Genomic DNA, 12,955 nt, shown 5'->3' with positions numbered 1-12,955 from the left:
AATGGAGTCTGGAACATGTCCTACAAGCTGATTTCAACAGGCTTAGCTATAACTGATTCATGCTTTAATCACATTCTCCAGACTACACTGCACATGCCTGATCTCGTCTGATCTTGGAAGCTAAGCAGGGTCAGGCCTGGTTAGTACTTGGATGGGAGACTGCCTGGGAATACTGGGTGCTCTAGGCTTATACCATAGTCTTTCGAGACTGAAGGTTGCCAACCACGAGGGTTAGAGATGGAGCTGCATGCTGCTTATCTTAAGATACATAAGTATGCCTGAATTCTGCCAGGAAAATCAGATGAAAGCTGAAAATGGAGAAAAATCAACACAGAAGTAAATAAAGAAGTTTTTAGTATGTGGGCTTAGTGTGTAGATGTCACATTATTGCCATGTATAAGCACAAGGTACTCATATTTTTTTGAGAGAATACACAGAAAATAAATATTTCTATAAAGTAGTTGAAGAGTGGCAATAAATATTGACATTCAACTATGATATATCATTGTGGAGGCTAAGGGCACACAATTGGGATTGAGTTCCACTGAACTTGGGACCAAATTGCATGTTATGTTAATCGCCATGTTATGTTATGTTAATTGCCTTGTAGATTTTTACATACATACATAAGACCTTTATTGGCATAGATAAAGGAAATACAGAACAACAAACAAACATCCAAAACACACACACACACACACACACACACACACACACACACACACACACACACACAAAACAATAAAATAAAATAAAACAATCATAATCATCCAATACCCCCTCCCCCCATTCACCATAATATAGCAGAAGACCCAGAATTCCGTCCTGCCAGTATCCCAGAAACAAAGTTGGCAACCTTGTCAAGAGAGTCAGTTTCCTCTGTAGAAAGAAGGGTTTGTAATTTAAATGAATACTCCCAACCCTGCATTTTGTTCAGCAGTGGAGCCAGATAGTTATTACGAAGGGTGTCATGCAGTGGGCAATAAAAAAAATATATGATGTAATGTCTCCACACAATTCCTGTCACAGGTACACCTTCTTTCTGAGTAGGGAATGCCACTAAACCTGCCCGCTAGCAGAGCTGATGGAAATGCAATGCATCTTGCAAGGGAGAATACTCTGTGAGTCTGCGGGCACTGCAGATGATAAAAGAAAGAATCCGGCTTCCCAAAACTGACTGGAATGTGCAGATGTAGAGGGGAGCAAATGGTGTTAGCTGCACAGAGTAGCTCTTGACGCTCAATATCGAGCAATCTTTCCTTGATAGTCCTGTAGGCTTCGCTTAAACCAATCATACCCAGGCTTGCTGTGTCTAGTCCTATCAATTTAAGCTTGGTGAGTGTATCCACAACCTTCACAGGCAGTACTGGATCAGTCAGAAGCTGGTACATTAGCCCATACGGGGCAGCATTGAAGAGGCTTGCAAGCCAAAATTTTACTCATCTCAACCAAGCCAATGTTTTGAGTCTGATAAAATCCACTTCAAGACACATAGCAGAGTATGGGACACATCTGGGAAAACCCAAGATCCTCTGCAGGAAGGAGGCCTGTATGCTCTCAGTTGAACGATTCAAGGCCTTATGCCAGATTGGACAGCCATAAAGAACTTGCAAAAATACCTTAGCCTTGAATACCTCTAAAGCAGCCGGGACATATCTGTCACCTTGGCTAAAAAAAACCCAGGAAATTGCAAGGGATGAGATTTTTGATGCATTTAGGACTGCATTACGATGAGAAACCCACGAATGCTTGTATTGGAAATTAAAGCCTAAATATCTGAATGTCTTTACCTGTTCCATTTTGTTGCCCATAAATGACCATTTAAATGGTTTCCAATTGTTGGCAAACACCATGATTTTAGATTTAGAGTAGTTAATCTGTAACTTGTTGGATGTAAAATACTCTATAGATTTATTAGGTAGATGTTTTAAGCCAATTCTTTTTCGAGAAATAAGAGGCACATCATCCACATACATAATACGGCACTAGACAGGACCCAAGTATCGGGCAATGACCATCCACTGTCTTCAAGGCCAGGGCTAAATCATTCAGGAACAGGTTAAAGAGCATGGGAGCCAGAATGCATCCCTGCTTAACCCCTTGGTTTATGGCATTGGGGTGTGTGAGGCTACCACTCCTAGTATATCTGACTTTACATGATGTGTTAGAGTATAAGATCTTAATTAACATCAATAGTCTTTTATCAATCCCCATGCTGGCTAATGTAGACCAAAGAAGATCTCTATCAATGGAATCAAATGCAGCTCTTAGATTAAGAAAAGCCATGTAGAGTCTTGCCTTGGCTTTCTTAATCTGTTTATGGACTAGGTGAGATAAAATTAAACAGTTATCCATCGTTGATTTGCCCCGACAAAATCCTGATTGCTCAGGACCTAGGATATCCTTAGAGCAGGTTAAAAGCTTATTACTTAGGTATTTTGCATAAATTTTGTCTATTACAGAGAGCAAGCTGATAGGCCGGTAATTTGCAGGGAGGTTAGGATCGCCCTTTTTAAAAACTGGGATGATTGTTGCCGAGACCCAATTTTGGGAACTAAGCCAAAATTGTGATCATTGTGAAGAAGGGTGCAAGCAAGTGAGCCCACCACTCAGGATCACATTTTAAGAGTTCAGGTGGTATTTGATCCAGTCCGGCAGCTTTCCCTGATTTCAATTGATCTATTATCTGTATAATCTCCATGGGCATCACAGGGGGCCAGATAGGTAGATCAGAAGAAGTAAAGTCGGGTCGGGTATCTGGGGATTTGCTCTTATCAAAAAATAATTCTGAAAAATGTTTAATCCACTTAGAAGAAGAGATTACAACTGGGTCATACATTTTGGAGCTAAGAGAGCCTGATACCATGGCCCAAAATTGTTTTTTTTTTTTTTTGCTGTATTGCTTGCAACAACTTGATCCATTGAGCATGGGTATACTTCTGCTTTTTATCTAACAGTAAGGCATTAAATTGTTTTTGTAGAAAAAATATTTAACTGCCTCACATGGAGCGTTAGACTTTCTGAAGGCCAAATAAGTTGCTCTGATCAATGCCTCGAGGTCTCTGCATTCTTTATCAAACCAGTCCTTTTTATTGGACACACCATGTATAGTACTCCGCTTAGGGTTGGAACCCAGGATCCTAAGGATGTGATCAATTAGGCTTTCAAATGACTGGATTTGGGCAAAGGGGTCAGGCTCTTTCAAAATGGCTGATAATAAATCTATACTTGTTGACTCCCTAATTCTGATGGAAATTTAAAGAAAGGGTGTTGTTCACCATGATTTTGTCAGGACTCTCTGTGTTTACTTCAACCCCTGGGTGTGCTGGCATTCTCCCCGAGTGTAGATCAAGTACCAGGGTTAGAGGGAAGTGATCACTAATGGTAAGATCCCCGATGTCAAACTCTTTCACATGTGGTTTCAAAGACATGGACACTAGAGCATGGTCTACGACGCTTGACCCACGAGGGGACATGTACGTAAATTCACCAGCATTGGGGTACTCCTTTAACCCATCAAGCCAGAGCAGATTAGAAATAACGGAAAATCTTGCAAGGGCCAAGCCATTAGCATTGTAATGAGAATCCTTTGACCATCTGTCTAAGGTACAAAATGAGGGGAAAGAGTCTTCTTCATTCACCATCCATGCTGTAGAATAGATTTGATTAGAGTTTCTAACCGTGGAATTCAGGTTGCCCAGCAAAACAACCAGCTAGAGGATGGTTCCTCTTGAGGTCATCTATACCAGTCAAGAGGTCACTCCAGAGCTGGGATCTCTGAGAACTGTTAAGTAAAGGGGGGATATAGACATTAATATATAATAAATGAATAGCTTCATAGGATATCATTAAAGCTAGCATCTTACAACACCCTGAAGTTGTGGCTAGGGAGCAGGGTTTAAGATGCTCTGCCACCAGTATGGCTAAGCCTGCTGATGGGCACCCACTAGAATTAGGTTTAATAGCAGGAAGCAAAAAAGCTTTATATCCGTTAAGATGCAGTTGACCATGGACCCACGTCTCTTGCAACATAATTACATCAAAGGTTCTAAGATAACTTAAAAAATTTGAGTCATTTTCCTTGCTCCTCCATCCTGCAATATTCCAGGAAGAATTCTCAAAAAGGGAGAGACCAAGTCAGGAGAAGCGTTGATCAGTCAATCTTCATTCATGGGCGGGTTCTCAATTTCCAGGGGGCATGAGACACGTAGCTAGATGAGGCTAAGTTTGCCTCCGTGGATAGCACAGAATCTCTTGAATTAATAACATGTTCTCCGGGTGAAATAGTTTCTGGTTCAGATTGATGACCCAAAGTTTGCTCTGGAAGAACCAAAGGATGCATTCTGCCAGTCAGAGCTTCCTCTTTAGGACTAATAAGTTCTGCTCTAACTTTATCCAGGCATTTTAATATGTTTACTTGTTCCATCATTGGAAAGCTCTTGAAGGCATTTATAGCTCCTTCCACAATCTCATCTTCTTCTTGAGAAGGGGAGGGAGGCAAATTTCCTTCACCTGGAGGCTCCTGGTGGATCTCAGCCTGAATGGGCAACTTCGGAAGGGGGTCTGCTTCTAGAGATGATGTTGAGGGTCTCGATGAGATTAACTCTTCAAAGATGCAGAAGAACATTGGGAATATAATGTTTGTTAATTCCTGCCAAACCATCTCAATTTTTTTGTCCATCTGTAATTGCTTTTGTTGAGGGAGAACTCTGTATGCCTCCAGAGCCTCCCTGGTTAGCATGTCCTCGTCTATATCCAGCTGGAGCAGCAGAGCCATGGACTGGGAGCTTGTATCACCGCTGTGAGGACTAGTATTCTGAAGAGGCGTTGCAGCTTGTGAAGAAGCATTAGGCAAACACTGAGTGATATCACTGAGTGTCTGAGATCTCCTCTGAGCTGAACACAGGATTTCTCAGAAGATGATTCCTGACACACACTGTGTCTGAGGCAGGCAATTCATCCTGTACCTCTGTGGTTGAGTTTGTAATCCTCACAGGGCATCTAGGAGTGGCAGGCATTGTCTCCATTGGGCAGTCTATCTCTGTGTGTGCACTGCTGGTGTCCAAAGGTGCACATGCTTTACCAAGAAGGCCATTTTGGTCTACTGATGCAATTGGCTCTAAGGATACAGCAGTTCTAGTTGTAATCTGTCCGTTCAGAGACCTGTGCAGGTCATCTTGGGGTCTGAAAGTCTTCTTCCGTGATGGCAAATTTACTGGTACCTTGGGTGGAGACTTGGGAACTGGTGATTGAGCCTGGGAGCTGCTGCTAGATGCTGGGCTCTTCCTTTTAGGATTTCCTTTCCCAGCTTCTGAGTGTTGGACATTAGGTAAGCTGTATGCATCCTTGGGTGCTTTGCCTTGTTGCACTGGAAGCGAGGCTTTTAACTTCAGTAGTAGACTAGCAGAGCTGTCAGTGGCCGCTTTCAGATCAGGGACATAACATCCAAGTGCAATGAGGACCAAGGATCAGCTGTATTTTCAGCAAGCTGATTACACTTATCACCTGACTGAGGGCTGGGCATCTGGCCAAAATTGGCTGGCCTTGGAACTGCAGAAGAAACTGATAATGGAGGCTTCAGATGGTTTCTCTGGAATAGTGGATTAGTATGCAAACACCCGGTTTTGGAAGATACTGTATTTTTCAAGAATGTACTTCCTCTCATTAAGCAAGCGAGGAATCCTGTGAGTCTTGAATTTCAACAAGATGCGAGAACATTGTGGCATTTGGTGCCACCGAGGGAGCCTAATCAATTCAATTAAATCAATGTTGTGTAAGTCAAGACAGAGTAGCCTGAATAGTGAGTCGAGTGCTCGTGGTTTATTTGTCCATTTTTCCCAGTTAAGGGGCATGTGCCACATCACTAACATCAGTTGGTTTCTCAGCAAGTAACGGGCCGAGTTCACATGGGCTTCTGAACTCACCCCTTCTACAGACAGGAGTGGGTTTCTTGGATGTCTGAAGTGAGTGTCCAAATGTTGTGTAGGATGGGAGGGTGAGAGAGGAGGGCTCTGGATATCCTTATGAAACAAGTCCAGCTTTGATAAAATAGAGTTGAACTGCTGGCAGATGTATATGATCGTATTCCCCATTGTTATGGAATAATCTTCTAAAACAGTTAAAAACTGATTACTGGTAGCACTCTCTTCCTGTAGCGAGAGCTTGTCCTGTAGAGAGGGGAAATGTGGTGACTATGAGTTGTAGATATCTCCCAGCTGGGAGGAGGGGGGCCGCTGATCTCCCCCTTCTGACTCCACGGCAGTGTCTTGGACATCAAGGACAGCAAACTTATTAGAGGAGATAAAATTAGGCTCACTCACATGTTGCATCCAGTTCATCCAGTCATCTCTGTTTTGAGGACTTGCTGGGAGAGTTACCATGTTCTGAATGGTTTCTCTGTCTCCTCTTTTTCCCCATGGCCTCTGCGTTTCAAGATTTGAAATAACAATTCACTGTAATCCACGCGTAGCTGTAAGCAAAACAGGAGCTGCCAGTGCACTTCGGCTCAGGGACAATTTCTAAGACCTCCCGTCTTAGAAGTAAACCAGAGGTTCTATCTAGGGAAGAAAAAATGTAGAAATGACTAGGGGCGGCCGGCAGAGATAACCTACTAGGCGACCATTTTCATCCCCATAGATTTTTCAAATAGCAGCTGGGAAGAGGAAGATGTCAGGATCAGAACCATGATGCATTATAGCTTCTGGAAAAAAGACCCATAGTGATTTGTTTCTTGACTGTACCTGTGTATTTTCTGACAGTCATCAGTTTATTTGACTTGGTGGAGAAGATGGAGGAATCCGAGACAAGTGAGAAGTAAGAGAAGTGTTGTGTTGTATATTGTCTTTGCCCCCAGGAGCATACTCCTTGGGTCATACTCCTGAAGATATTCTGGAATTTTTAAAAGTACTTTTTCACCATAAAGTCCTACTGTTAAAGTATTACTTATTTAGTAATCATTCTAGAAAAATGCATTAGCAATCGCTACCACTTTTGAATCTTGGATTTATGAGTTTTTCAGCAGTCTAGTAGATATAACAATATTATTTTGAAACATAGTTTGAAAAGAATTTAATTCTTTGTTCTTACAGAATATATTGCACAAGAGAGATTTTCACCTAAATTTCCTAAAATGTCCAATTTTTTCCCAGTGGAAAAATTGGGGTCGGGGGGAAGGTCAGCAGCTTTTTTCTCCTCCTAGATTTTTGAGACTTTTTCCCTAGGCCTTCACATCTGCACCCTTAGATCAATTGTTCCATTAGATTAGTGCTTAGCTGCCATTTTTATTCCTTGGGATTTCAAATGTAGATGATTGCACAGCAATGTTTATGTAAAACTCTATATTTGCAGTCTTCTGCTCCATTTTAGCTCTAAATTAATTTTCTTTCATAGCCTGCATTTTAATTCACACTCAGATCTTGTTCCTCTTATTTCTTCAGTGACTAGTTAATGTAGCTTAATTTTAGCAAAGAGTATGCATATTAGATGGCCTGCTGCAATCAAAATGCTCTTTAGTTTGGAAGTTTCTTTAATGTTTGCTACCAATGTGATACAAATAATAAGACATGCTTATGCTACTGAGAATTCCTTCTGGGAGACCATTTCATTTGCTAATATTACAAAAATATAAATAAATTAGGGAACAATGTTTCTCCTCATGAACCAAGGAGACAACAAGGCAGACTTCTTACATCAGTATAAAAAAGCAACTGACGGCCCAATCCTATCCTCTGTCGCTGCCCCCCCCCCCGTGGATACAGCAGCACCAAAATGGAGTCTGCTGCATCCTATGGTGGAGGGGCAATCCATGCGGTCTGAACTGTGGCACAGGGGTGTCTACTCAGACCTGTGCTAGCTAAATAGCTGGTGCAGGTCTGCATTGACCTGCGTCATAGGATTGGGTCTGGGAAGGGGGTTAGGATATCAGCAGTGCCAGTGCCACCAATCCCACTCCCTCCTGGGCCCGATCTGCCCCTCCTCACCTTCCCCTAGCAACATTTTGCCCCTCCCTGCCCTGTTGCACCCTCCTGCTGACTTATCTGTTCTGGTAAGTGGCAGGAGAAGTGCTGGAGCAGGCAGGAACACACAGGCTGGCTAGTGGAGTGCCTTTTGTGACTGGTAATGAACACTTTATGGCAATCACCACCAGCGCAGGAGGTACACTGCTATCAGGGGGTGTGCATTATTTTATGTACTCTATGTATTTTAAGTGTTGTTAGCTGCCTTGGGTGCCCTTTGGGGAGAAAGGTGGATTACAACTCTAACAAATGAATGAATGAATGAATGAATGATCAAAGAAGTAGGGAAAGGGTGTTAAGTTCCCCCCCCCCATGCTGTTTCCCAATCCTAGTTGCTCCTCCTTCAAGCTGTTGTTTGCTTCACAAGGAAAAACATATACTGGTATGTGCCTGAATATTTTTTGTGCCCAGGGCAAATAGCAGTTGGGGGGGATTTAAATCAGGAAAATGGCACAGAGGAAAGGGTTAAACACCTATTCCCCAGTACTGCTTGCATGATGTGAGCTGCTCCAGCCACTGCAGCTGCTTTGACCTAAAATTCAAAAAGAGATAAAAATGGGAAATCTGATTTTGTATCTCCCTGTCTTGGAGGGAGATTGTTTGGCACTTAGCTTTCTGAGAAATTAAGGTGACACTGAGTGTTTATATTAAGAGCAACTAAACTGATGAACTGTTAAAAGAATATATTTCTAGTGTATTTAGAATTTGGGGTCCTTAATGGATTTAGTTTTCTTTAGAAAATAGCTGCTAGATCAGGATTGTGGCGGGTTTTGGTTAGGATTAATGCTTCACATCGCTCTGCCATGGTCTCTATCTGTGGGCCTTCCTATCTAGCTTCTGTTGGCTAAATTAAACCCATTCGAGCTAAACTAAGGTTGGTTTACCGAGACTAGACATTTTCTTCTGTTTTATTTATTACATACGTTTTGTAATAGATGTAAGAGTTATTTTCAGCCAAGATTGGTTCCCAAGGTGACTTACGATTAAAATCCACACAAAGTAAAAAATACTTAGGAATACATAGGTGTACTGATGTGGGAAATCTCTTCTGTCCCTTGGAAGTTTTATAATACAGTCCAGCTTGGCAGTCCAACTACTGCCAAGCTCTTCCTTTTAGAGAGAGATGCATAGTCTCAGGGACTGGCTGATGGTAAAGATGGCAATCCACAGAAGCAGCCTTTCTGTCGATCTTCAGTCTTCTCTTCTAGCAGAGTCTACCAGCGACACAGAAGAATGACTATAGACCAAGAGGCAAAGAAAATGGGATGGGGGAAAAGGCACTGTGTCCAAATCAGAACTGTACAGTTTAAGAGCAAGGTATGCATGAGGGAAACATGTTGGCTGTAAGGGGGCAATGGCTAGAGCAGTGGACTAGCAAGGAATTGGGTAAGTGAATGTATGCCTTGTGGTCTTGGCCATATGACACTTTTAGTTTGTGTCTCTCTTTTCTTGGGGTCTTTCTTGTTATAACTAGCTAATCAGAACTTTCATTTGGAAAGAAACCCTGGACAACATTATGTGTAGCAATCACTAGATGGCGCTGCAATCTACCAATACAGTATCTCAAATCAGTTTTAGGACAGAAAGCAATAATGGATTCAGTGGATTAATTACTCTATTATATGCCATTTCCAAACATGCCATTTTAACCAGATTTTAATTAGACATTTCCCTTGTCAAGCCATACTAACTACCGGTGGTATGCATTAAAATTACTTATGTATTTTTTTAACTAAATAAATGTAGACACATATTAATGATGATTTACCAATCAATAAAATGGCCTGTGTCATTTAGACAAACTATTGTCTCAACTAAATACTTTCCAGTACTTTCAAAATATTAGCTTTACAGAATTGCTGTAATATTTATTTTAATTTGCTAATTAAGCTAATACATTGATAGCAGGATTGTGAATTGATCAGAGGAATTGATCAGAGCCATGTTGGCAATCCTAATTTCAATAAACAGGATTAAAATGCCATATTTCAGAGGGATTCTGTATCCAGAACCACATTCTGCTTCAAGGTAACATATCATGAGCTGGAGGGCTGCAGCTCATTTGGATACTTTCATGCATACATAATTAACAAAATTGCATAAAAGTTGCATGAACATGGTGGACATGTTGCACTCCTGTGATGCCATCTGTGCAGTTTGCACTGTGAGACTAGAAGCAGAAGCTTTCAGGGTATGTTGGGAGATTATAATCTTTAAAACTGTGATCTCGGTTTGCACATATCAAGGTGGAAAGGAGAGAGATGGGTGCCTATTCCAAGAGGCTCACAATCTTAAATTGACACAAGGGAAACAATAGAGGAAGAAAGAGGCAAAGTGAGGTAGGGATAAACTGAGAAAGAATATGTGATTATTTCATTTGCACTTAGTGAGAGTTAGCTATAACACATGTACACACAAAATGCACACAGATAGTGGCAAAATGATGCATTGGGGTAAGACAACCCTTTTTCAGATGCTTCTTGCTTGCTTGCTTGCATGTCTCCTTTAACCAGTTGCTTAGTAAATGAATCTTTGTGGAACTAGACATTTGGAAGAGCTATCATCTACTTAGCTTCCCCATGCAGTCTTCCTTTGCTTTGTTTGTGCCTTAAATGTGTACTTAATATTTTGCAAGTCTGTAATCTGTGTTGGCACACCATTCCCCCCTCCCCCATAACAGGGCAAAAAAAAATCATCATCTTGAGCTAGTTGGTGAATTATCTCAGCTGGGGTCACCAAGAGCCCACCTTTTGCTGATCTCAACTATCACAATCTCAAAGTCTTGAGAAGGCTTACAGCAGCTTCTGATGTTGCATTTTTAGTGGTCCTCATTATATACTCACTAATCCCGTATTGTTTGATGCTTGGCAAGTCTTTAACAAAATGCATTTCTGGGTATCCACAAGCCCTTTTTTGATTGTTTTGGAATGCATGTAGCCAATACTAACACCAGAGTTTAATGGTTGTGTTACGGTATGTGTGTGTCACTGAAGTACACATTCACATAGCCCATAACATATGAAGTGGAGCTTAGAAATCACAAGGCGGAAATAAAAGCAATGCTGGGGTTTCTCAGATTTTCTGTAGATTTTGAAATAGAAACTGCCCTCACGTTTCCTTCAAACTTATCTCTGCAATCAGAGAGGCCAGAAACATGCAACTTTGAACTGAGATGTTTCTTGCCATCTGTGAGCAACACAAATATATGTAATGAAATGTCTTACTACACATTTCTATTCATTTCTGTGCAGAAGTAAATCCCACTGTGCTCAATGGTGGTTACTCCAAGAAAGTATGTAAGTTGCAGACCTATTGGCTTTGAGAAAACATATATTACTTATCTAATTGGTTTCCATAGGCAAACCTATGGTTTGGTTTGCTTAGGTTGGTTTGCTGTATAGTTCTGTTTAGTTATAACCATATAATTCACATTAACAAATTGGACCGTGTAGTCACCTGTTTTTAAGGGGGAGTAGAAAAGATGAAAAATGCATTCATTGCTTAAACTGGGAATAATTGATTTGGATTAAAAAAAACAACAGACCCTGCAAGGTATTGAATAAGATGTCCTATTGGGGATGTTGACCTTTGTTGTTCTGAAGTAAGGCACACTGGTTTTGATATTTTCAAGTTTATTGGCAAGTAAAACTTGTTTGATGTTTATAGTATTAATCGATGCATTCTCATTTTTGTCTTGTACTCTCCATAATCAAATATCTGTCCAAGTATTCTTGAAAGTTTTGACATTCTTTTAAGGCTAGCATTAATCAGCTTCACAAATGAGCTGAAGTTTACTTTTATACAAATAGGGTAATGCTCTTGTTAGGAGCATCCAAAAAGTAACAAGATGGGCTTGCTTGTTTGACATCTTGTTATTTTAGACTGGATTTTTCTTACCCTGCGCATGCCAGATCTCATCTGATCTCGGAAGCTAAGCAGGGTCAGGCCTGGTTAGTACTTGGATGGGAGACCACCTGGGAATACTGGGTGCTGTAGGCGTATACCATAGTCTTTTGAGACTGAAGGTTGCCAACCATTTTCTTCTAATAGGTCAACACAATCATGTAAGATTTTGTGATTTTGAGAAAGATAAAACCCTGGAGACTTCTGAAGAGGATGTTTTTTACCAGTGGAAATGAACTCTACATTGGAGAGGTTACATACTCTCCTACAATATGTAACATTCCAGTTTGACTTTCAGCCTAGTGTAACACCTTAAATCTATCTCCTGCATTGAGAATACAAAAACCGACTTTGTTGCTGCTTTTTTTCCTGATCTCTGTCAAGGAAGGAAGCTGTGTGTTTCATGTTCGGTCTGGAGACTGATCAGAGTTAACTTGCAGATTTATATTTCCAGAATTGGGGGAGCAGGGTTCAACCATTGTTTGCTTCTTTTGTTTAAGCAGCCCTGTGTGTATGTGTGTTCAGCGCATGCACTGAAACTGTCTCATATCCTGCAGAGTCTGACTCAACTATCTTGATTGCCACATTTTGCTTTTACATAGTGAAAACTTTGGGGGAACTGATATCGGGAGCTCCCCACTATTTCCTTCTCCCCTTTGTTTGCTTACTATCTAGTCTGCTGCCAAATCCTGTAGGATTCAAAAGTTTGCTGTTTGACATCTTGTTACTTTTTGGTTAGCACTTTGAATTGTGGATTTTCTTCTAAAGGACCAGCATGGCTACACATGATTTTAGGATACATTGAAAGAAGGCAGCCATAAGGTTTTGATGGGATACATTGGAAGATTGCAATGTTCAATTTTGTGCAATGTTACAGCCATGATGAGGGTTTTCAAAGGTAAATGTCTGCCTAGAAAATCAATTGAAAATCTATTCCCCTCCTCCCCCAAGAATAAACTCCACTGAACTCAAAGGGACTTATTTCCAAGTCAATGGGGATAGGATTGTGCTGCATGTCAACAACAGTTGCAAAAAAG

At 41.1% G+C, this 12,955-nt stretch overlaps 1 pseudogene; it reads left to right on the top strand.

The window, feature by feature from the left end:
• The first annotated feature begins 11,895 nt into the window (after window positions 1–11,895).
• On the top strand, window positions 11,896–12,014 carry LOC136646405 (5S ribosomal RNA; annotated as a pseudogene).
• The last annotated feature ends 941 nt before the right edge of the window (window positions 12,015–12,955 follow it).

Source organism: Tiliqua scincoides, chromosome 3, assembly GCF_035046505.1.
Source record: "Tiliqua scincoides isolate rTilSci1 chromosome 3, rTilSci1.hap2, whole genome shotgun sequence".
NCBI classification, from domain to species: Eukaryota; Metazoa; Chordata; class Lepidosauria; order Squamata; family Scincidae; genus Tiliqua; species Tiliqua scincoides.
This window is presented reverse-complemented; position numbering and strand designations above follow the sequence as displayed.